Source organism: Cupressus sempervirens, chromosome 6, assembly GCF_028749045.1.
Source record: "Cupressus sempervirens isolate cs-2001-9-10 chromosome 6, ASM2874904v1, whole genome shotgun sequence".
Taxonomy (NCBI): domain Eukaryota; kingdom Viridiplantae; phylum Streptophyta; class Pinopsida; order Cupressales; family Cupressaceae; genus Cupressus; species Cupressus sempervirens.
Genome location: NC_143123.1, coordinates 240,393,006 through 240,416,890, shown reverse-complemented (window position 1 = coordinate 240,416,890; position 23,885 = coordinate 240,393,006). Strand labels below are relative to the sequence as shown.

General features: G+C 38.5%; 1 protein-coding gene across 5 annotated transcripts in view; it reads left to right on the top strand.

Moving 5' to 3' along the window:
• The window catches only part of LOC149552143 (vacuolar protein sorting-associated protein, putative (DUF1162)), a 336,370-nt gene that overhangs the window by 29,964 nt on the left and 282,521 nt on the right, over nucleotides 1-23,885 (top strand). The window lies entirely within an intron of this gene.

Sequence of the window (23,885 nt, the reverse complement as noted above, 5' to 3'; positions counted from 1 at the left end):
TTTACATCTTAACTGAAAGCAAATGAACATCTTGCTATTAGGGTTTTCATGTTGGATATGTAATGAATTTAATGGGAGAAGAATACAAGTTTCTGAAGTTGAAGTTTAATCTGGCTGGGTTAAAATCTGCTTTGAGCTCTTAATTTTGACACTCAAGGTTCTACATCATGAATGTGATAACATTAATGCATTAGAGCTTAATCCTTTTTGTAAAATTCCTGTAGCATTATACTCATACACCTCTTTACATTTTTCATATAAAATAATGTAATTGTAGTAATAGCAGTGGGTCTTACATAGCTCAAAAATATATTTTGTGTTCAGTGTGTGGGAGCCTTTTGATTAATAATTAGATCAGTGAGTGGACTGAAATGCCAAATTGTGCAAGGAGATTTCAATCAGACAATAATGACTGTCAGCTTTCTCATAAATTTGCATGTTTTATTAAAAATATAAGCTATTCTTGGGGTATAGGGTTATCTGCATAAGATTTATTTTCTTAGTTCCATTCTTAGTATGTTTTACTTTCATATGTCGTACTGGTGGCAATGCAGAAACTCTAGCTAGAAATAGTAACGATGATTTAAGGACTTAACCGACGATTAAGATGAAGAATTTCTAATTGTTGAAAATTGAAAAACTAGGTGCCTAATATTGTTGGACTCTTTTAACTACATAATATAGGACAAAGAGAACATGAAATGTGGAAGAAGCATTGTAATTGGAATATTTGAAGATGAATAGGGATTTCATCTAGGGTGGTGGGGGGCGAGGGTGACGAGGAAACAAGGTGCGCTAGAAGACCTTTGGGGATTGTAGAAGCGAGGCACAAAGGGATCTATACTACATCAAGAAGAACATTTCTTCTCGTGACGAAGAAAGTGGCAGTAAGCAAGCCTCAACTAGGCAAATAGGGGAAAAAGGGTGGAGAAGGCTGGGCAAATTGAGCGGTTAAAGGACTTGTAGTCCTTTTCAAACCATTGATTCATGGGGCAAGTACTCCTATGCATGAGGCTATAGGAGAGGGAAGCGTTGCACTAGGGAATGAAGACGAGGGCGGACTCCCATAGAGTGGCCACAAGCAAATCATACATGGAGGGAGCATCTCTAGAATCAGTGAAGGAATCTTGGGGGAGGAGCCACCGGAGGTGGTGGACAAAGAGGTCACACTCACTCTCAGTGAAGCAAAAGGAAGTGCGGGTGGGAAGGGTCACCTCAGGAGGGGATTGGGGGGGGGGGAGGAAGAGTGGGAGTGAGGGGGAATCTTAAGGATAAGGCTCAAGAGGGCGTGATCAACAAGGGGGAAGCCGAAAAAGGAGAAGCAATAGATAGAAGGGATAAAGGAAGCACCAAAGAGAGCATAGTCCACAACACTTGCGTTGTCGTAGTGAGGCCAGGAAGTGAAGAGGTCGGGACCCGGAAAGCAAGAACGTCCATTGAGGATCATCGAGCTCGAAGACTCACACAACTCTAAGATATGGCTGTATCTAGTAAGGGGTCCCTAATTGTCCCCAGAGAAATGCTGTAGGTCTAGAGCACTTGGATCTGATTCGACTGTACAAATTGGATTGGATCAATGATCATGAAGGGGAGTTTGGAGGTCTCTAGACGTGCATAAAGGCTCTCGAGGTCTCTAGGCGTGGATTAAAATTTCCCAGAATATGGATATCCTCCATGGTCAAAAACTTGTTAATGTACTCATGTAGGTCCTTGAAAGGGTTGCTGCCCTTTGTGCTGTGGACAACATAGTACGAGGAAGCCGACGGAAATAGCAAACTACGATGAAGATGTCGATGTAATGTGATGTTGTCCGGATGATGCAGATCCACCTGAATCTGGCAGAGTTGTCAGAGCGAACCATAGAAGTTGCGCTGAAGAGACTTTGAAAAAGAAAGGAAAACTCCTAAACACATTTCTTTGTTGACTTTCTAGGTTTTGACATGTCCTAGCCATGTTCTAAAGCAATCTCGAGGCAAATTCCAAGGCTGCAGATTTGTGTTAGAGGTAATGGATATTGGATATTTGGTACCTCCGTACATATTGGATATTAGATTCCTATTACATTTTGATACCTGATTCTTGAGAGTATATTTCTATAAATATAATACATCTTTCTTTCTCCCTCCCCTCTTTCCCTCTTCCTCTCCCATTTTATATTAAATCTCTCTCTTTCTCTCCCCCCCTCCCCCATCTCCCTTACCCACTCATCTCCCTTTACCTTTCTCTCCCTCTCTTCCCCCTATCCCTTGCCCACACTCTTTCTCTTTCCCCTTCTCTCCATCTCTCTTTGTTGATGGGCTCTCCTCTTATCCTAATTACTCTCTCCTCTCTCCTCTTCCCCCTCCCTCCTCTCTCTTGCTTGCTCATGCTCTCTTTGTGGATCCCTTTCCCCTTCTCCCTATCTCTCTCCTCCTATCCCTCGCCAACCCCCTCTCCCTTTTTGCATAATATCTAGTAACAATAGAAATATGGTTGATCCAGTAGCAATAGAAATATAGATCCAAAAGCTACTTCAATCTCTAAAGAAACATAGGAAGAGATGAAAATCGGAAATAGAACAAAATTTTCTAGAAGCAGAAATTGTGAATTTTACGTGATTCATGGGAAAAGTTTGGAAAAGTAAGGAAAGATCCTAAACATGTTTTTTTCCCGACTTTCTAGGTTTGGCTTGTCCTAGCCAAATCTCAAAGCAATCTTGATGGAAAAACCCAAGGATGCAAATTTGTGTCAGACGTAACTAGTAATTGGATAATATCCAATAAACGTAGGTATCAAATATATGATAATATCGAATATTCGATACATCATTCCATCTTGGATATCATATTCTTGATACTTTTCAATATCCAATTCTTGAGAGTTTATTCCATAAATATAATACATCTATTTCTCTCCCTCTCCCTCTCCCTTTCCCCTTCTCTATCTCTCTTCGCTCTTTCCCTAGTCCACACTTTCTGCCTTCCCCTTCTCTTCATCTCTCTTTGTTGATGGGCTCTCCTCTCATCTTAATTACTCTGTCTCTTCCCCCCCACCACCTTCTCTCCCTTGCTCATGCTCTTTTTTTGGATCCATTTACCCTTCTCTCCCTATCTATCACTCTTCCCTATCCCTTTCCAACAATCTCTCCCTTTCTCTATCTCCCCTCTCTCCTTCTTCCTTATTACCCCCTTGTTCCCCCTTCTTTCCCCACCTATCCCTATCCCCCAATCCTTTGTCAACCCCCTCTCCCCTTTATGGTTAAATTACTTCTTTATGCAATCAATCTCATTCTAATTACATAAACAACTAAGGATTTAAGAGATAAGATAAGATAACTTTATTAATGTCCAACATGAGACCACGAAAAGTGTGTAAGGGACAGAAAGATTACAACCAAGGAGACAAACAACAACAAGACCACCAAATAGTGTTCGGGAAAGAGCAAAACAAAAGAAAACAATAAGGTGAAAGAGAAGCGAGAGAAAGAACAAGAACAAGAACACCCCTAAGGTAAGGACTAGGGATCCTTCCTTGGTGCAAAGAAGTCCAGAACAAAAGGGTAAGGCCCAAGGAAACCAAAAATCCTAGTGTGTATTTGAGTACTCTTGGAGGGGTGATGCTGTCAAGATAGCTCGCTGCAAGGTCTGAGGGATCTGGAATGATCGATGGTAGAAGTGTCATCCAGATGATTCATACCTCGAGCAGGAGGCAGGGGTGAGAAGATGGCAATTAAGTTTCTCTTAAAATAGATTATGATTGTCTCTTTAAAGGAACACTTGAGAGACATAGAGAACACTTGAGAGAACTGGAGAACAGTTGAGAGTTTTTATTAGGAGTTTGGGATGTAGGTGAATACTAGCAAGACTAAGGTCATGATTTTCTCTTTAAATAGGAAGAAACAACAAGTTAACTTTGTCTTTCAAGGAACTCTGCTTGAGATTGTGGAGATATATAAATACTTGGGAATTGACTTTCACAATAGGCTCAGTTGGGAGACTTATAGAACTAAATGGATGCAAGGGGGATGAAGAGCTTTTTTCTTCCTACAAAACAGGTGTGGACAAGTAGAACTATGAGATTGAAAAACCAAGAAGACTTTGTTTGGCTTGTTGGTCACTCCAGTTGTGCTATATGGCTATGAAGTTTGGTGGAGCAACCTTTCTAACACAAATGGAAACAAATTGAATGAAGACAAAAACATCTAATAACTACTAGCCTTAAAGTCAAATCGGTAACTCTGTATGAGATTCTCTTGTCTGGATCAAGTATGTTCTTGATGGAAGCTTCAACAGTTATCCGTTTGTTAAGCTACTTAAACAAAGTTGAATATTTGGATAAATATTACTAGCCCAAGTTAGTGGTCAATAAGAGATTAGTTTGTAGAAAGAAGATGTGGATGAGACAAAACAATGCATGGTTGAATAAATGGAACATTGACATACAAAAGTTTACCAACACCAATGAAGAGATAAAAATATTTGTGCTGGAAAAATTCAGGGTTGCCATGTGGACGGAGAAAATAGGGAGGCAAAAACTACTATTTTAAAGAATTTAATCCCAGTTGGGGTAATGAGGATATAGACTATTTGAACAATATCTCCATAATATCCAGTTTATTATTATTTTAATGGTCAATATTGTAAATCTTTTAAATATTAGAATATTCCTAATATTCTTTTATTGTTTTCTTATTAAAATGTTTTTAACAATGACTTCTTTGTAAGCTTTTTATGAGCATCTTATGGATTCATTAATTCATCCGATACTTTACCAAATATTTGTCTTATATGGTATCATAGTTTCTAATTTTTTTCCTCAAAACTGTTTTTAGAATTTTTTTCAAAGTTGAGGAAATTTGTGGTTTGTTCTAGGGAAGTTCTCAACTCTACCCACAATCATATTTTTTCCTCTTGTAACTTGTGTGGGTTTTTTTCAACTCTTTTAGTGGCTCGATCAACTTTCATTCCCTTTTCTTGGCCGGATCTGTTGTTGGGACCATTGTTTCGTTGTTTTTTTGCCTCCATCTAGCTCGTACCGACAATATTCTTTTGAAATGTAGTTCCTTTCTTTTGTTTTTGGGCTCACTTTTTTTTCAAAAAAATGGGGCTCAATCAATGAATCTTGGCTCATGTTTTGCCTTAGACGACCTTTGATTGCACACTAATCACATTTGTTTTCTTGCAAATAGCAAGGTTGTCTCAGCTTTAGGTCTCTATTTGAAGGGCTTTCCTACAACTTGGGCCTTTTTTTTCTGCTCACAAAAATGACACATTCTATTATTTTCCAGCTCAAGCATCTGTATCTGTGGTCGTTTTGTCAGCATAAGGTTTTGGTGTGGATTGTACAAACAAATTTGTTTCTGTGTCTTTGTGTTCTAGAGTTTTTTCTCAAAAACATAGACCTTAAAGTTAACTGGCTAGGGTTTTATTCAAAACTCTTTTTTATTGCTAGATTAATTGCAGATTCTTGGTAGGTTTTTGAAGCCTCTACTAAGTTGTCAGAATTGTGGGTGTCTTGGTGTCTATTTGTTGAATTTTGTACTGGTTGGAATTTCATTTAGATTTTAGATTCCTTCTAGGTTTGTTGAGATTTCTTCTGGATCTTTGTCAGATTTTTTCAGAGCCACCCAAATAATTTTTCGAAATTTGTGCTATCATACTTCAATTTTTATGACATATGTACTTGCCTCTATTTTCTGCATTGGGATTCTTGTTTTAGATTTTGTGCTATCGCCTCTTCTTTGTTTCTTGTTTTTTGTGCATTGGGAAACATGCAAGATGATGTCTTTGACCAATATTTTGTTGTAAGGCAGTGAAAAATCCAATGGCAAGTACTACAATACCTGGAAGTAGCACATGATGACAATTTTTAAGTACATGTGTCTTGACACAATTGTTTTGGGTATAAATAAACATCCCAAGGAAGCAGGCACAAAAAATGATATGTTTGATGAGAAGAATCGAGAAGCTATCATGTTCATCAAACATTTTGTCATTGATGATCAGCTCCCACAAGTTCCTTTTGGTTAAATAGCTTCATAGATTTGGAACCTTTTGAACGTTTGCGTGAAATCTTGGATAAAAGCCATGCATTATTTCTAAAGAGCACACTCTACAGTAGTATCTTAATAAAATCAAAGGATATTCTTGATCAGTTGGAAGCCGTTGGCCACAAAATGGAAGAAGACATGGTGGTAATTACCTTGAAGTGTCTTCCATTTTATAAATATTTTGTTGAAACTCTCAACATTGCTTCCAATCATTTTGATATTTCATTTTCTGATCTCTGTCTACAATAAGATATTAACAACAACTTGGCACTAGCAATAATTCCTCTTCTAGCAGTCAAGGCTTATTAGCTAAATCCATAGGCCATTATTTGTCTTCTCAACGTAATCCTTTTGTTTAGACCTTAGAAGGCCCAAAGAAGAAAAATATTTAGTGCAACTACTACCATAAGTTTGGTCATATGAAGTTGGAGTGTCGGAAACACTAGCTACTCAAGCCAAGCAATCTAGTTCACAACCCCAAGCACATGCTATGGAACATAGTGAGCCAGGCAGATGTAATATTCCATACTATTTTACCCTTAAGTTCAATGAGACTTGAAGGAGTTTCGTCAAACTGTTGTTAAATAAAATCTTGTCTGATTTTTTGAAATCTTTTATTATAAAATACAATTCAAGAGAGCTATTATAGCAACTAGTTTCGAACCTCTCATGACCTTGCCAAGAGTTCCTCCTAGCACTAGATTTTAAAACTATATTTTAAAATACATCTATATTCATAACAGAATGACAAAGTGCTAGTTATAACAACTACTTCATATGAAGAGGAACTTAATGAACTTATTGAGATATTGCAATTCATAATTAAGGAAATCAATAGTGAACTAAACTATTTCACATGAAATACAGTTATAACTTCCATATCTATTTCTTTTTTATTCCTAATACAATCTTTCAAACGATGACATAAGGAAATAACAAACTTTAGTATCATGATTACATAATAATAAGTGAAATGATAAATGAAAAATACAAAAGAATCAAGTACCAGATATGAAGTAGTTAATGGTTACTGTGTTGAGCAAGCCTCGACATCTATTGGAGGGGAGAAGTGTTTCCATGGTCTTAACTTTCTAACCATGGACCTTCATTTATCCCCACACAATCTCATCTGAGAAAGGCCCTCCCCTACCCTGGGGTTAGGCTTGTGCCACCTGTGCATCCTGGTGTTAAGAGTGTCGACTAGACAACAAACAAGGTTGTGGATATCCTCCATAAACATACCCTCTGTCAGCTAGCTATACGGTGTTTGAAATTCATATTGCAATTTTGCTATGTTCAAGTATTTGGTGTTATAATGTTCTTATACTATTAGACATCATTTCATTATAACACCCCACACCCCCCGTCCTCCCCCCCCCCCCCATCACCAAACTAAAGCCCTTTTTTCCCCATCCTGCAAACTCATCTTGACATCTTGTAATACTCATCTTACACTGCACTCTGACCTCTAGTGATCGTAGTGGCAAGCATGCCACTAACCTACATTGGCCAAGGAATTTAGTGGCTAGCTGACAAAGGGTAGGTTGATGGAGGATATCCATAGACTTTTTTGCTGTCTAGTCGATACTATAACATTGAGATGCTTAGGCAGTAGGACCGTGGTGCCGCAAGCCTAACTCGAGGGTAGGGAGGGCCTTTCTCAGATGAGATTGTGTGGGGACAAATAAAGGTTTGTAGTTGGGAGGTTAAGCCCATGACAATGCTTCTCTCCTTCAGACGCCAAGGCTTGCTCAACTCGGTAAGTGTTAACTACTTCATATCTGGTACTTGATTCTTTTTTATTTTTCGTTTATCATTTGAATTATTATTATGTAAGCATGATACTTAAGTTTGTTATTTCCTTATGTTATCATTTGAAAAATTGTATTAGGAATGGAAAAGAAATAGATATGGAATTTCTAACCGCATTTCATATGAAATAGTTTAGTTCGCTATTGATTTCCTTAAATATTGAATTGCAATATTTGAATAAGTTCATTAAGTTCCTTTTTCATATGAAGTAGCTGTTATAACTGTCACTTTGTCATTCTGTTATTAATATAGATGTATCTTAAAATATAGTTTTAAAATGGCTTCAGGAGAATAACATTTTACATATGGTATAAGAGCGCTGGGTTCAACTTTAAACCTTGGGCTCATCACTCAACCATTTTTGAAAAACTAACAATGTAGATTTAAATATTTAGTAGGATGTACACCTAAATGACTCCCTGCAAGAAATCTCGGCACCCCATATTCTTCTATTTGATTAAAGGACATGCCAAAACATGACTACTCCTACTTGCTTCACACCCAAGGATGATGAAACCTTAGCACAAGCATTGCGGTGAATCAAGAAAGAGAGGGTCAGGCAGACTCTTGCCAAGAAGGAAATAATGAGAAACAAACTTATTGAGACATGGAATGCTAGGCAAACCAATCCTCTTATGGTCTATGTTAATCGCGTTTTCAACTTAGTTCCATTATTATTTTTTGTGTCTCTGAAAAGAGTCTCGAGTAAAGAATTTGAACCTTGAACCTTGAACCTATCGGTTCAAAGTTCAAAGTTCCGATATTCAGAACTATTCTCTCAAGTGTCGGGAAGCTTTTCTGTAGACCAACCCTTACCGAGTTTAAATCTTGAATTTGAACCTTAAACCTATTGGCTCAAAGTTCAAAGTTTAGTAGTTCAGTGCTTAACCTTTTTCATGCTCGCCAAGAATAGTTGTCTTATATGGATTTCAGTGCTCTGTCGAACTTGAACCTTGAATCGCTTAACGTTAGTCAAGTTCAACAGTCTTATATGTTAAGAGTCTGCCACTTAATCTTTTTGTGTGTTTTAAGTCCTAATATTTCTCGATAGGGTGAACTTGAATCGTGAATCAATTTTGTTGTAGTTCATTGATGCAAATCTCGTGCGCTTAAGAGCCACTTGCATATAGATGCATGACAGTACAGAGCTATCCAAATTTTCCAAAAATGATGAAAAGACACAATTAATGCTAATTGGTTAAGGTGATGGTGGTATAAAAGTTTGGTGCGTGTGGAAAAGGACACTCATAAGTAAGAATTCTTGATAGATTGGACCTTTCCCCGATCAATTAGTACATTTATTCTCAAGGTATGTCTTGCGATAAAAACCCCCTTTTTGGTAAAAACCAAAATTTCCTGAACAAACAAATTGGTGTGTCTTCTTGGAACTGGAGGTGAATAGCAAATTGTGTTCGTGTTAGCAATTCATGGTGAGTTCATCTTCTTCGCCTACATTCCTTGCTTTGTTTCTTTCTACAATTTTTGAAGGGTTGTTTGGTTTCTTTCTTTATCTCATCTAGTGTTGTGGTTGTGAATCTTGTATTTCCATGGTTGCCTCACACCCCAAAATGCCCCAAAAAAAGAAACCCACCCCTTTAACGAGCTTTATACCAGAATTAGGAGACAAAGTCCTTGTAGATGAGGAGATTGAGAAATAAGTGGGTAGGTTCAAGAATGCACATCTGGGTTCCATTGCCGAACACGTGTCTGAAAGTGTCCCTCCTCAAACCATTGGCTTTCTCGAGGCTATACCCTGCCCTGAGCTGGTATTGGAGTGTAGAGATAAGTATGATGCAATTGAGAGGTGTAGTCAAAATTTTAATGGGGAAGTTCTTGTTTTTGTGAACCGTGTCACTGGCATTGGGGCCCTAAGAATTGTGCCTAAAGAAGTATATCAAGATTGGACAATTAGCTTGTCATATTCCAAATCAACCACTAACTCCAAGGATTATAAAAGCGCTATCGCCATTGAAGTAGGACACTCTTGCAAAAATATCCAAGATGCCCTTGGCCTCAGAGAAGAGCTAAAAACTATGAATTTGCAACCATACTCCTCTTGGCCTAAGTTTGACAGCAAAATCTTTGCTAGTTCTCAATTTGAATTTGGCCCTTCGTTTGTTCATGAACCACATGTGGAGGATTATTGGGTGGACTATGAAGATGACCTGGAAGTAAGGAAGAGATTGTGGTCACAGTTTACAATCATGTAAAATTCGGAGTATAGGCTCCCGTTGAAGATCTCAAGAGTTGAAGAGGCATTTTTGAAGGAGACCTCATTCCTTGGGATCAAATGAAATCTCCTTCCAATTGTTGGTAGACATCTCTTGATGCACCAAATGCATCTATGAAGCTTCCAAAATGTGATTCAATGATACATTTTTGCTCTTCCTTCTTGTCAGTTTCCCTATAATGCACACTTAACTTCTGCTCACCACTCTCTTTTCTCCTATTTTACCAGCAAAATGAAATGACAATGCTTTTAGGGTTGTATATCAAACATTAATGAAGAAAGAAGTAATTAACATTGTTTGATTTTAAGTTTTTGTTTTTGTTTTTCTTTCTTAACAAAGTTTTAGCCATGGGACTCACCTAGACTTGGTGAATCCCAACACTATATGATTTTGGTGAGGACTCGATAGAGTCCAAATTTGGGTGCTAGGGACTCATAGACCATGCCCCGGCTCGCGACTTGTTGAGTACTTGCCAGTCCATGTGAGTCATAAATCATTGCATATGATATCGCAGTTTTCACTTGTAAATGGTATAATAATATGCATATGCATGTCTTTAGCCAACAATGCTTCATTCATCACTATTTGTTTTAGGAAGGAAAATGGAATAGGCAAAGCCTCATTGTCCTTTCTACAACTTAGCAATGCAACTGAAGTCGTTCTCTCTTTGTGAATATTTTTACTCCATTGGTAGCCCTTTCTATACCTTCTTTCGTTTCCTTATTTTTAATGCTCTTTTGGGACCTTCTAATCCTATGAACATATATAAACATCAAGTGTATGATTGTGCAGATATTTCACCACCTCACTAAAACTAGATTCATTATCAACATATCCCATTAGAGTCACCATTGACTTCATCTAGTAAAACTTGAGGGTCAAGCAAAAGTTCCTTGATGTGCATTTAAAACTGCTGATAATTGTGTGAACCTTTATAGTTTTGGACAAGTTCTTTCACCAAATGAAGGGGGATGAAATGGAACCTCTTGACTATGAAAATATTGCTGATATCTATGCTACCCTTGAGAGCCTCAAAGAGGTTCAGGACAAAAAAAGGTGTGCTAGTTGTAGCGAAAGACATGATATGTACAACATTAGGAAGCTTTACAATAATAGCAAAGTTGAGAAAGCCATGAACAACTTGATGAATGTGACAATGATAATTTTAAAAATGTCTTTAGTGTTATCACATTGCAAGTTGAAATCAAAATACGAAAGCATAAGGAGGAAAAGAAAGAAATAAAGAAAAAGATGAAGAACTAGGTATAAAAGAATTGGATTTCTATAGATTGGAAAGACACTCTAATTTTTTTGACTACTGGTTGAAGACCCTGGTTACTAGCCATGAGATTTGAGTTTTGTTCTTTGCTTTTGTTTTGTGTTGTTAGTTTGTTGCATCTCAGTTGTTTTGTTGTCCATTGTATTTAGCTCTAGGTGTTGGTTTAATTAAGCAACTTCTTTTATAATGCCCTCTTTCAGGATATACCTAATTTTTTCAGCAAGTATTTACAAGAGTTTTCTTTCTCTAGATTACACAGTATTAATTGGAATTAGGAAATATAACTAACATCAAAAAAATGATAATGAGGTTTCCTACTGTAAACATGCATATCGTAGCTTCAACAATATTAGAAACTTGAGGGGTAAGCACCAGTGGATGCTGACAGTGGGTAGGTTGATGGAGGATATCGATAGCCTTGTTTGCCGTCTAGTTGATACTCCAACATCGATATGCTCAGGTGGCAGAACAGTAGTGCCTCAGGCCTAATGCCGGGGTAGGGAGGGCCTTTCTCAGATGAGATTGTTTGGGGATAGATAAAGGTCTGTAGTTGGGAGGTTAAGCCCATGGTAATGCTTCTCTCCACTAGATGTTGAAGCTTGCTCACATAGTAACTATTAACTGCTTCATATTTGGTACTTGATTCTTTTGTATTTTTCGTTTACCATTCGACTTATTATTATTTAATCATGATACTTAAGTTTGTTATTTCCTTATGTCATCATTTGAAAAATTGTATTAGGAATGGAAAAGAAATAGATATGGAAGTTGTAACCATATTTCATGTGAAATAGTTTAGTTTGCTAAAAATTTCCTTAATTATGAATTGCAATATTTGAATAAGTTCATTAAGTTCCTTTTTCATATGAAGTAGTTGTTATAACTGTCACTTTGTCATTCTGTTATGAATATAGATGTATCTTAAAATATAGTTTTAAAATGGGTTTGGGAAAATAACATGTTACATATGGTATCAGAGCACTGGGTTCAACTCTGAACCTTGGGCTCATCACATGTAACTAGTTTTAGAAAACTGAAAATGTAGATTTCAATGTTTAGCAAGATGTACACTCGAATGACTCCCCGCAAGAAATCTCGGCACCCCATATTCTTCTATTTGAATAAAGACATGCCAAAACATGACCTCCTATTGCTCCACACCCAAGGATGATGAAACCTTAGCACAAGCAATGTGGCGAATCAAGAAAGAGAGGGTCAGGTGGACTCTTGCCAAGAAGGCAATAATGAGAAACAAACTTATTGAGGCATGGAATGCTAGGCAAACCAATCCTCTTATGATCTATGTTAACTGCATTTTCAACTTGGTTCTATTAGTATTTTTGTGCCTTTGAAAAGAGTCTCGAGTAAAGAATTTGAATCTTGAACTGTGAACCTATCGGTTCAAAGTTCAAAGTTCTAATATTTAGAACTATTCTCTTAAGCGTCGGGAAGCTTTTCTGCAGACGAGCCCTTATTGAGTTTAAATCTTGAATTTGAACCTTGAATCTATTGGCTCAAAGTTCAAAGTTCAGTAGTTCAGTGCTTTACCTTTTTCATGCTCGAGAAGAATAGCTGTCTTGTATGGATTTCAATGCTCTATCGAACTTGAACCTTGAACCGCTTAAGGTTAGTCAAGTTCAACAGTCTTATATGTTAAGAGTCTGCCACTTAATCGTTTTGCGTGTTTTAATGAGCACTCCGTCCTAATATTTCATTTCTTGACGGGGTGAACTTGAATCATGAATCAATTTTGTTGTAGTTCATTGATTCAAAGCTCTTGAGCTTAAGAGCCACCTGCCTATAGATGCATGACAACATAGAGATATCCAACCTTTCTGAAAATGATGAAAAGACATGCAATTAATGCTAGTTGGTGAAGGTGATGGCAGTATAAAAGTTTGGTGTGCGGAAAAGAACACTCATTAATAAGTAAGAGCTCCTCCAAGATTGGTACTTTCCCTATTCAATTAGTGCATTTATTCTCAAGGTATGTCTTGCTATAAAAACCCCCATTTCTGGTAAAAACCAAAATTTCTTTAACAAACAAACTGGTGTGTTTGCTTGGAACTGGAGCTGAATAGCAAATTGTGTCCGTGTCAGCAATTCATAGCGAGTCCATCCATCCTCTTCACCTACATTCCTTGCTTATTTTCTTTCCATAGTTTGGAAGGGTTGTCTGCTTTCTTTCTTTATCTTGTCTAGTGTTGTGGGTGTGAATCCTGTATTTCCATGGTTGCCTCATGCCCCAAAATGCCCAAAAATAGTAAACCCACCCCTTTAACAAGCTTTTTACTAGAATTAGGAGACACAGTTCTTGTAGATAGGGAGATTTAGAAATTAGTGGGTAGGTTCAAGAATGCACATCCGGGTTCCATTGTTGAACGCGTGTCTAAAAGTGGCCCTATTCAAACTGCTGGGTTTTTTGAGGCTATACCCTACTCTGAGATGGTATTGGAGTGTAGAGATAAGTATGGTGCAGTTGAGAGGTGTATTCAAAATTTTAATGGGGAAGTTCTTGTATATGTAAACCGTGTCATATTCCAAATTCACCATTAACTCCAAGGATTATAAAAGCACTATCGCCATTTGAAGTAGGACACTGTTGTTGCAAAAATGTCCAGGATGCCCTCAGCCTCAAAGAAGAGCTAAAAACTAAGAATTTGCAACCATACTCCTCTCGGCCTAAGTTTGACAACAAGAACTTTGCATGTTCTCAATTTGAATTCAGCCGTTCGTTTGTTTATGAACCACATGTGGAGGACAATTGGGTGGACTATGAAGATGACTTGGAAGTAAGGAAGAGATTGTGGTCACGGTTTACAATCAGGCAAATTTCGAAGTATAGGCTCCCATTGAATATCTCAAGAGTTGAAGAGGTAGAAAATGAAGAAGTCCTAGACCCTGTGTGCATAGAACAAGATGAAGTGCTACCTATGACCAACATGGATTGGGATAAACCAGAAGAGGAGGACCTCCATGGGAGAACTGTACCTGTAATTGATAGGACTAAAGCTTGGATTAAGATGAAGAAGCAACTAATGCTGGAGGGAACAAAGCATTCCCCACAGATGACCTCAACTAGCTCTAGTTCGGTATTTCCACCTCTTGGTATTGATCAAGTTGCGCCTTGTTCCCCTATAGGTGAACAGGTTATGGAACAAGAAGTTGAACCTCATACAGAGGAGCCGGTTCAAGTTCAAAATTAGACATCTAGAAAGATCGTGCGCTCTTGGAGTCAAAAAGGCAAAAAGGATAAAGAACTTGTAGTAATTTTAGACAAAGAGCCCAACAAAGGAGAGCCGAAAGGAGAATCCTTTGTCGAGAGCCCTGTAAAGGTGATAGATTAGATGGATCAGAATCAATAGGCAGGTGATGGAGATGATACTACAAATATAGGTGCACTAACTGTTGGGACCCCTGTAGGCCCTCAAAGCTCTCTAACATAGGGTGATGTTTCCACTTCCAATTGGTTTGATCTTTCAGTCAATAAGAAGATAATCTTAGTGCCAGTCACTCTTCCAGTCCAAGATATGGTAGGAAAGTACCTTGGGAGAACTCCCAAGAGTAAGAAACCAAAGGTTTGTTTACTGCATAGGGTAAAAAGCTCAACACATGTATAACACGATTCAATTCAGACAGGTACTTTATTCATGTATGCACTTGCAGATTACAATGACTACAATGATCAATCGATGATTCCAAAGTCCATCTCGGACGTGTACATATACCTTTCCGAAGGGGTGACTAAAGCATCACGCGCCCGTTCGGATACTACTCTACCCGTCGACTACACTATACATTCTACCGACAACATCATCCTCCCCAAAAGAAAAAGTCGTCTCTAGACGACAATTACAAAATAACTGAGACAAATTAACAACAAAATACATTAACTGATAACTACAACAAGAGAGATCTATTTCTGTCACATCACTTTCACATTCATCTCGTGCCTGCACCAAACTGGTCTCCAAACCACGTTGCATCTGTAGCCTCTTCTAACACAATACTGTCTCCTTAGCTGACCTTGATAGCCACCTGTGCCGCTTTCTCTGTTTCCAACTCTTGGGTACACTGAGCCAAGTGTCACCGTACTGCCTTCAACTGGATGATCAGCTCCTCTCGAGCTCTCTATACATCCACCAAGACGGTCTCACGCCCAAACACCTACTTAGAGTGCCACCTTAGACACACAGATGCTCATGCCTATAGCAGTAACTCTAGGTCTCATCAACTGGTCACACTTCCCATGATTGATATTTGCAACGATTGGGGGTCTAGGGGGCAACGTCCCCAGCGGGGTCGAGGGGCAGCGCCCCCGCGGGGTCTGCCCCAGTAGCGCTCCTTGTCGCAATACAAGGCGCTGCCCCTCGTCGCCAAGACCAAATTAGCACTCCGAAACCCACACAAAACTGCATGGAACACACTATTTCTGTCATTTTCTTCCAATTCCACACTCTTTCTGGCAACTGCTTATGTCTACCCTTCCCTTTGGCATCATGCATCACACATTCCGAACTGTTTCAATCTGTTGTCATTTTTTTTTTTTTTTTTAACTCTTCCACTTACTCTTTCCTGCGTTGGGTCAATTATCCCTCGACACAGAGAAATTCTTCTCTTTCCTTACTGAATTGACTCCTCCTGTGATGGCATGCTTGACTTTAATTCCTTTCTGCTCTGTACAGTTTCTTTGTTATTTTGAAACAACTTAACTCCTCCCACCGTACGACTCTGTATCCTCTCCTCCCTATTGTTTCCAATGATCTGTACGGCTCCTAAGTTTAATAGTTTCTTCACAACGTGCGGCTACATTCCGTATGGCCAATTTTGGGCACTCTCCTGCCAGACGGTCCTCCTTCATCTACGGTATTCATCCTTTTGCTTCTGCCGTACCGTCCCAATATGTTGCTTCTATCTATTTCCGTACGACCGTACGGTGTTATAAACCGACCTTCACTTGTATTGCTCTTCTTCAACATTGTACGAATTGCCTCTACCTACTTATCGAGCCATACGGTCCATATTATCTGCTGTTTGATATCAAATATTCTCCTTGATTTATTCCGTACGGTGCCTTCCCTTCTACTTATGAATGTAATTCAGTACGCTGCTCCCTGCTGGCCGTATGGTCTATAATATTTGACGTTCTTGGTCGTACGGTCTATAATATCTGACGTCCTTGGCCATACGGCCTTTGGCATATGTTGTTTTCGTCCGTACAGTCTTTCTCCACTAGTCGTACGGTCTTTGATATCTCTTCCTTCTGTTTCCTCTGGCCATACGGGGTTTTAAACTGTTCCTATTATGTTCTTTGCTTGATCTGCTCCTTAAGTCCGTATATCTCAGTGTCAGTACGGTCTTCTTGATTTCCATTCCCAAGATGCTGTACGGTCTTTTACAATATATCCCTCAAGGCCCGTACCACATTTGTTTTTATACTACACATTTTTCTTTACTTTATTACTTCGCAGTGGGACTCAAAATTTATGTTTAACTCTTATCTTACATATGTACAGTATTTACATATATATAGTATTTACAGTTGTTCTTTTCTTAGTTGTTCGTTCACGGAGGTGCGTTATTTCTTTCATGGTAGACTTTCAATTTCGAACCATTTATTGCATCGGCTGCTACTTCCTTCCTATTGAGTGTCCATAACTTAATTGTCCCGTTATATCCAACTTCCCGTATCTTGTATGGTTCGAACCATTTGACTTTGAACTTCCCAGGTTTGATTCCATTCCGTCTGTTTTACTTTAGTACTAACTGGCCGGGTTGAAAGTTGTTTAATTTTAAGTGTTTGTCGTGCCATGCCTTCCTCCTGTTCTGTGTTACTTCGATGGCCCACGCTGCATAGTTCTTATTCATTTGGTACGGTCGCTTCCGCACAGGTACCGCACCCTCGATTAATGGTATTCGATGGACACATAACTCTGGTGATACTCCTTTTAAGTCTTTATACGTCCAAGCAAAACAATCTTTATACTCCATGAATATTCTAAATGTTGCTGCCTTCAGTCCTGGGTTCCAATCATCTCCTACCAGAATGTCCTTTGGATTTTCCTCATCACCCAAGTTCATTGTTTTCACTGTCGGCTCTTCATACTTTATCGGTTTGTCTTAATTGAACGTATGGGCAGGTGTTTCATCCACCTGTGGTTCTCCCTCCTTCAGTTCACTGTATTCCTTTGGAAACTCAGGGCCTTCTTTTCCTTCCTCGATACTCAAAATATTGCAGCTCGGAAAGACCTCATAATCTTCCATTTGCCAATGTAGCAATCTGTTTACTGAATCTAGGTCATCACCAATTGACCCTCCTAATCGCAACACCCCTTCATCATCTGGTTCCATCCTTTTTTCCCTTCGTCGTCATTCTCGCCTACGCCTTCTAAGTCCGACGACTTGGTTCTTCTCCTACCATTTGTGTATGCAAATCAATTATAAATCTCCTACCTCCTTTCTCCATTGACAGGGTGTTCCTTTTCCAATCATGTTTTACCTTAGCTTGCACCGGCCACCCCCGTCCCAGGATGGCGTCGTACCCTCTTCTCTTTAATGGGATGACCACGAAATCCAGTAAAAATGGTTGTGTCCCAATTGTTACCGGTTGTGCCATCAAAGTGCCCAAGGGTTTTATCCCATGTTGATCTGTTGTAAGTAACTGAAAGGTGGGTGGCCATAGTGTTGGTTGTCCAAGTTTTTTCCAGATATCTTCTAGCATCACATTCACTCTCGATCCTCCATCTACTATTGTATCCGTTAGCACCGTACCTAGAATGCCCATCTCCACCACTGCTGGGTGTCTACCTGTTGTAAGTGCTAGTAACATCGGGTTTGTGGCTGCTGCTGTGGTTGTTTCCTTACTATCCTTTGCTTCCTCTATCACTCTCAGGGATGGTGTCATATTTATAATAGCCGTACGCAGCTGTGGCATGGTGAAAAGAAGATCATTTAATTTAATTGGCACTTTCGTTTGCATTATCTGCTTCACCATGTTTTGTTCTGCCAGGTTTCTTTTCGGAGTTTCCACAGTGTCTTTTACTTGTGACTTTTCTGCTTTCACCTGCTTCTCTATCTTTATTCGCGCTTTTTGTAACCTCTCCTTTTCTTCTTCCGCATTCGGATATTTTGCTTTCCTTGCTTGCTCCCTTGTGATCGCCAACACGTTCTCATCGCATGTTTCAATACTTAATAAATTTACGCCTTGCTTTGGACATTTTGAATCTTCATGGTCCCCTGGACCACACCATCTGCACAGTAGTTGCGGTGTCTCCTTCGTAGTACAGTCCCTCGCGAAGTGACCCCAAAGATTACATGCCCGACACTGTATCATCGGCCGTCCACTCGCATCATATTGTATTCTACCCTGGCCTCCATTGTTATTGTTATTGTTTCCACCCCTTCCGCGTCTATTGTTATTTTGATATCCACTTGAAGTTGCATCATTGCCCGCGTTGTTGCTATTGTTCGACACTTCCAGCGTTAGTAACACCTGTTGGTGTCCTTTTGTTTTCAAGTTAAATGGGCACTCTTTCAGGGAATGCCCCGCCACTTGGCAGATGTCACAAAACTGCTTCTTCGGGCATGAACCCTTCGTATGGCCATCCTCCTTGCAATCTGTGCACCACAGTTCTCCTTTTACTGTATCCGGATTCTTTTTCAAATTTTTGAATTCTTTCATCATCCGAAGCATGTCTTTCTGTAGTGCTTTCACCTTCTTGTTTGATTCCTCATCGCTACTGCTACTTTCTGAGGATGAATCATCTGAATCAGAGGACTTATGCATTTTCTTCTTACTTGTCTTTTGTTCACTTTCCAAATCCATAACGCGAGTATACGCAATGGCATACGACGCCGGCGGTACAATCTTCATTTTCTTTTTAAGAGCCGGCCGTAGCCCCTCCATGAACCATCGTTTTTTCAACCCATCTGCTGGTTGACTCTCCATCTTTCCGATCAATTCTTTCAGTCGCCTAGCATAGGTTCGGACTGTCTCATTCTTTCCTTGTTTGGTGCTGTAGATTTCTGCCACTATTTCATTATCATCTCGGAGTAACCTGGATTCTGCTATAAATTCTTTTTTAACATTCTCCCATGTATTAAGTTTCTGAGGACTAGTGTCAGAAAACCAATCTATCGCCACACCCCGTAGGGTCACTGAAAATTGTCTTACCCAGTCATCCTCATCCGTCACACCATTTGCCATCCATATGGTTTCACACGTTTTACAATGTCTGATAGGGTCTGCTGAACCATCATCGTGAAACTTGGGTAACTTTTCTTTAGGGCCAGCCATTGTTCCTTGTCTTTGATTCTGAGGTACTTGTGTACTCGCACTGTTTTGAGCTCCTGCGCTGTTCTGGACTCCCGTGCTGTTCTGTACAACAGTCTTGTTTCCAACAATTGCGTTGTCTGGTGAGAAGTCTTCAAGTGATGTTCTATTCTCTGCTTGTATCCGTTCATCCGGTGTATCAAGGACGAAGAGATCACTCCATGCTCGTGCTCCCTTGGCACTCCGAGCCATGCGAGTTGTTTCCCTTCCGTTCGGACACTCTCCCCTCGGTGTAGATAGGTTAAGGAATTCTTCCCTTGTCTCTTCCACCAAATTCAAGCGTTGTCGAGTTTCTTCCAGCAATTCCTCGGCACTCCTCAGCCTGCTAGGTGAGTGCACTCCTTCGTCTGTGCCTCTTCACCCCTTCGGTGCCCCTCGGCAATCTGCTGAAGTCTCTGTCGATGCTCTGCTTGCTGTGTTAAAATTAAAATTTCTTTTGTTGTACTTAGTTCATTCTTATCTTTCACCTTATTTCGATCTTTGTTTGGCAAATTCGGCATTAATCTTCATATCATTCGTTCGTTCCAGGTATGTCTGGCAACAGCGCCAAATGTTTACTGCATAGGGTAAAAAACTCAACACATGTATAACACGATTCAATTCAGACAGGTACTTTATTCATGTATGCACGTGCAGATTACAATCCGATTACAATGACTACAATGATCAATCGATGATTCCAAAGTCCATCTCGGACGTGTACATATACCTTTCCGAAGGGGTGACTAAAGTGTCACGTGCCCATTCGGATACTACTGTACCCGTCGGCTACACTATACATTTTACTGACAACAAGGTTGAGGCCATGTTAGATGTGGATGATAAAACAGGGCATTGGATAACAAACATTTACAAGTCCATAGTGACAAAAGTCAAGAAGAAGTTCGGCCACAAGACTTCATGGTAGAGAGAAGTGATCTTGGGATGACTACTAGAGCTGTAGATATGAAGATCTTCAATTTTAGCACTAAGAAGATCGAGCATAGAATTTGGAAAGATTTGAAAGATAAGGAGATGAAGCAAATTATACAGCTAATGGTAGAATATATCCATGTCCTCCAAAATCCTGATGCATTAGCAATCCCAGGTCATGTTACTTCTCCAGCTAATCAAAAGTTCATTGATCAAGAGGGTCAGGTCAGTTGGTAGTGTCTTCAATGAGTGGGTGGACATTGTAATGACCAATGGAATAAGTTACATAACTAAATTTACTGAGACCAAGGAATGGGCAACCAAAGTGGTAGCAGAGCTAGAATCTGAACTGAATGCATGTCACGTCCCCTATTTTTCTCCAATAAAAGTTATTAAATATATAATGATAGTAAAAATAAAATTAGTTATAATGTTGAATTAATACATTGTAATAAAAATATAAACAGATATATTAAATCTATTACTTTTATAATATAATATATCATTAATGTAATGAAAATTAATATAATAATATATATAGAGTAATATATTATAAATTACCTATTTAAATATAACAATATAAATATTTTATATATATTATAACTTTAAATATATATATATATAATCTTTTTATTAAAATAGAACCAACTAAATGAAGGGTCACAACCTTTTAGCCACATCCATATATAAGAAGAAATATGGAATGAGACAAAAAGGGGAAAAGGGGAGATAGGGAGGATTGGAGGACGATGACAGATATATATATATATATATATATATATATGAGGCAGAAATAGCATACAGGGGATAGAGGGCAGATATTGAACAGGAAAATCAATAGTTTATTGGAGACATCAAGTCAGTGATATTGAATACCAGCGCAAGAAGTTTTTCAAAGATATTTATTGTTATACCATTGCCGGTTAGTTGGGGGAAGACAACTGTAAACATTCAGTGATATTTAAGAAACCGCAGTTCAAGCGACAATAACAATAAGTTTTCAGACATATAAGTCACGTAATAAAATAAAGAGGTATGCTTGTTTTTTGATTATGGTATCAAGAAAGTTCAGCATGTAGTATGAAGAGAGTGTGACGAACAGAGCATAGATGGGAAGGTTTCTGAACTTTAGAGCAGAGATTTGTGGCAGTCAATTAGGGAGATATATTCTGAATCCTTAGAAATATAACAGCAAGCATGAGAGAAGGGGAAGATAACAACGAATAAGGGAGTGAATCTCATGGTTTTAGAGAACAATGGTAACAGATGAACATTGATTAAAAGGATTCATCAGTAAGAACAGGAATGAAACCAGCCAGCAATCTAAGAAGTTCAATCTGCAGTTTTTACGTCAGTCAGGCTGCATGAACTTCAACTGAGGGAAGAATTACATATCAAACACTTTATTTCTTAAAATCTGCTTAACACCTGGACAACACTTTGAAAGGGAAAAAAACAACATATAATTGACAGCGAACAAATACGGGATAATAATTGTATACGTTCCTTTCATTACTCATGCAAGGTAGGGAAGACAAGAATCAGAGGGAAGAAGATAATCAGTATTACTGCATAGACAGATGCATTAGCACTTTGGGAAACCACAGACAGCATTGAACAAGATCCTATGGTCTCTTTAATATAAATCTGATTCTAAGCACTCAATCTGAGTATTTGGTTTATCGATTAGAAGATTTATTGGAGTGAACATTGTTTCCACTCACCTTTAATTGACGGTGTGATTTTTCCAAGACACTCACTTTGCGAAAGGATTAGTTTCAAATATCCCTAAGGTAACGTTGGTTAAGAAAAGGACGATATACATGACTTGCAGATACATTTTTCAGATAGCACTTTGAGTAGCAGTATTGGCTATTCTTTCATCCCACTGTTATTGTATAAGCAAGAGAATAATATCTTACTACAGATCGACAATCCAAGTGTACACTATCAAGTCACTAACTGATTAATATAAACTATTAAGTTTGATAATACTTATCCAAGGAGATCAATATCAAATTGAGTCAATAGTGGGAATAGAAGTTCGATCCTTTATCATACCAATAATTATTAGACCTCTTCTTATAATTGAAGGGAAATACCAGCAGATCATTAAGAGTTAATATCAAATATCAATTATTAAGAATAAAGAATCATTATAATAATTCAATTAGTATGGCTTAGTATATAAGATAGGAAAAAAGGGAAAATTGTCCATAATCACCATTACCAAGTACAATTGTAAGACTAGACAACTACACTCATAAGAAAATAAAGTAATTGATCTGATATTTCAAGCTATACCAAGGAGGGACATTACACTGGTATCAGAGCATGATCTTGCCATCCTGTAGGGCGAATCTTAAATAAGGATCAACATATAAGAACAAAAATTGTCGTCAAAGACGTGGAAGAAAAATGAAAAAAAGATACGTACAGTCAGCAAACAAGAATAAGAATATACAACAGTGTTGAATGGAAAGACCAAACAGTAAGCGATAATAAGGGGAACCAATTATATTAGATGACAAATATATGAAGAAAAAAAGCTTAAAGCAGTGGAAAGCATTAGTGACATGGCTGCAGATGATCATCATTTAGATTAACAACAAGTTCATATAATTGGAAAATGACGAGATTCCTCATCCATTGAGAACACAAAAGGATTGAAGACTCTATTCAAACTCTATCAGGCAGAAGTATAATCCATATCAGAGTGGCCCGAGTAACATCTTGGAAACAGTGACATATCTACGTAGATTGGGTCCTTAGACATAACAAAAATAATATGCAGATGCTACTAATTCAGTGGTATTAAGTGACCAAGATATATCATCTATTATGGATCAAGCAAGGTATAGGCAATAGCAAATATCAGATCACATCAGGACTTGGTTATGAGTAACTAAGTAAAGGACTCCTCATTTGCATTAAATTGGAAATAAGGATTAAAGCAATGACATTCTAAATTGAATGTTATAGGCAGAGAGCTAACCTCTCTAAATGACTTCACAAGATATTCTATAATTGAGTACTCTTAAGGAAGTAAGGCAGGGAATCAAGTATTCTCTAAAGGACAGTACACACTGTTAAGGAAAATCATATGCATATGTAAAGATGGATACACCCAAAGTGGGTATCCATAAAGCCTAGGATGAGGAAGAATTCCCTCCTAGGAAGGATGGATATATCGAGGTTGATTATCCATAAAGTCTTAAAGAGAGAAGTATTGTGAGAAGGTGGTGCTTAGTGGAGAGCTGTTATATTTATTAGAGCCTCAGGAAGCACTCC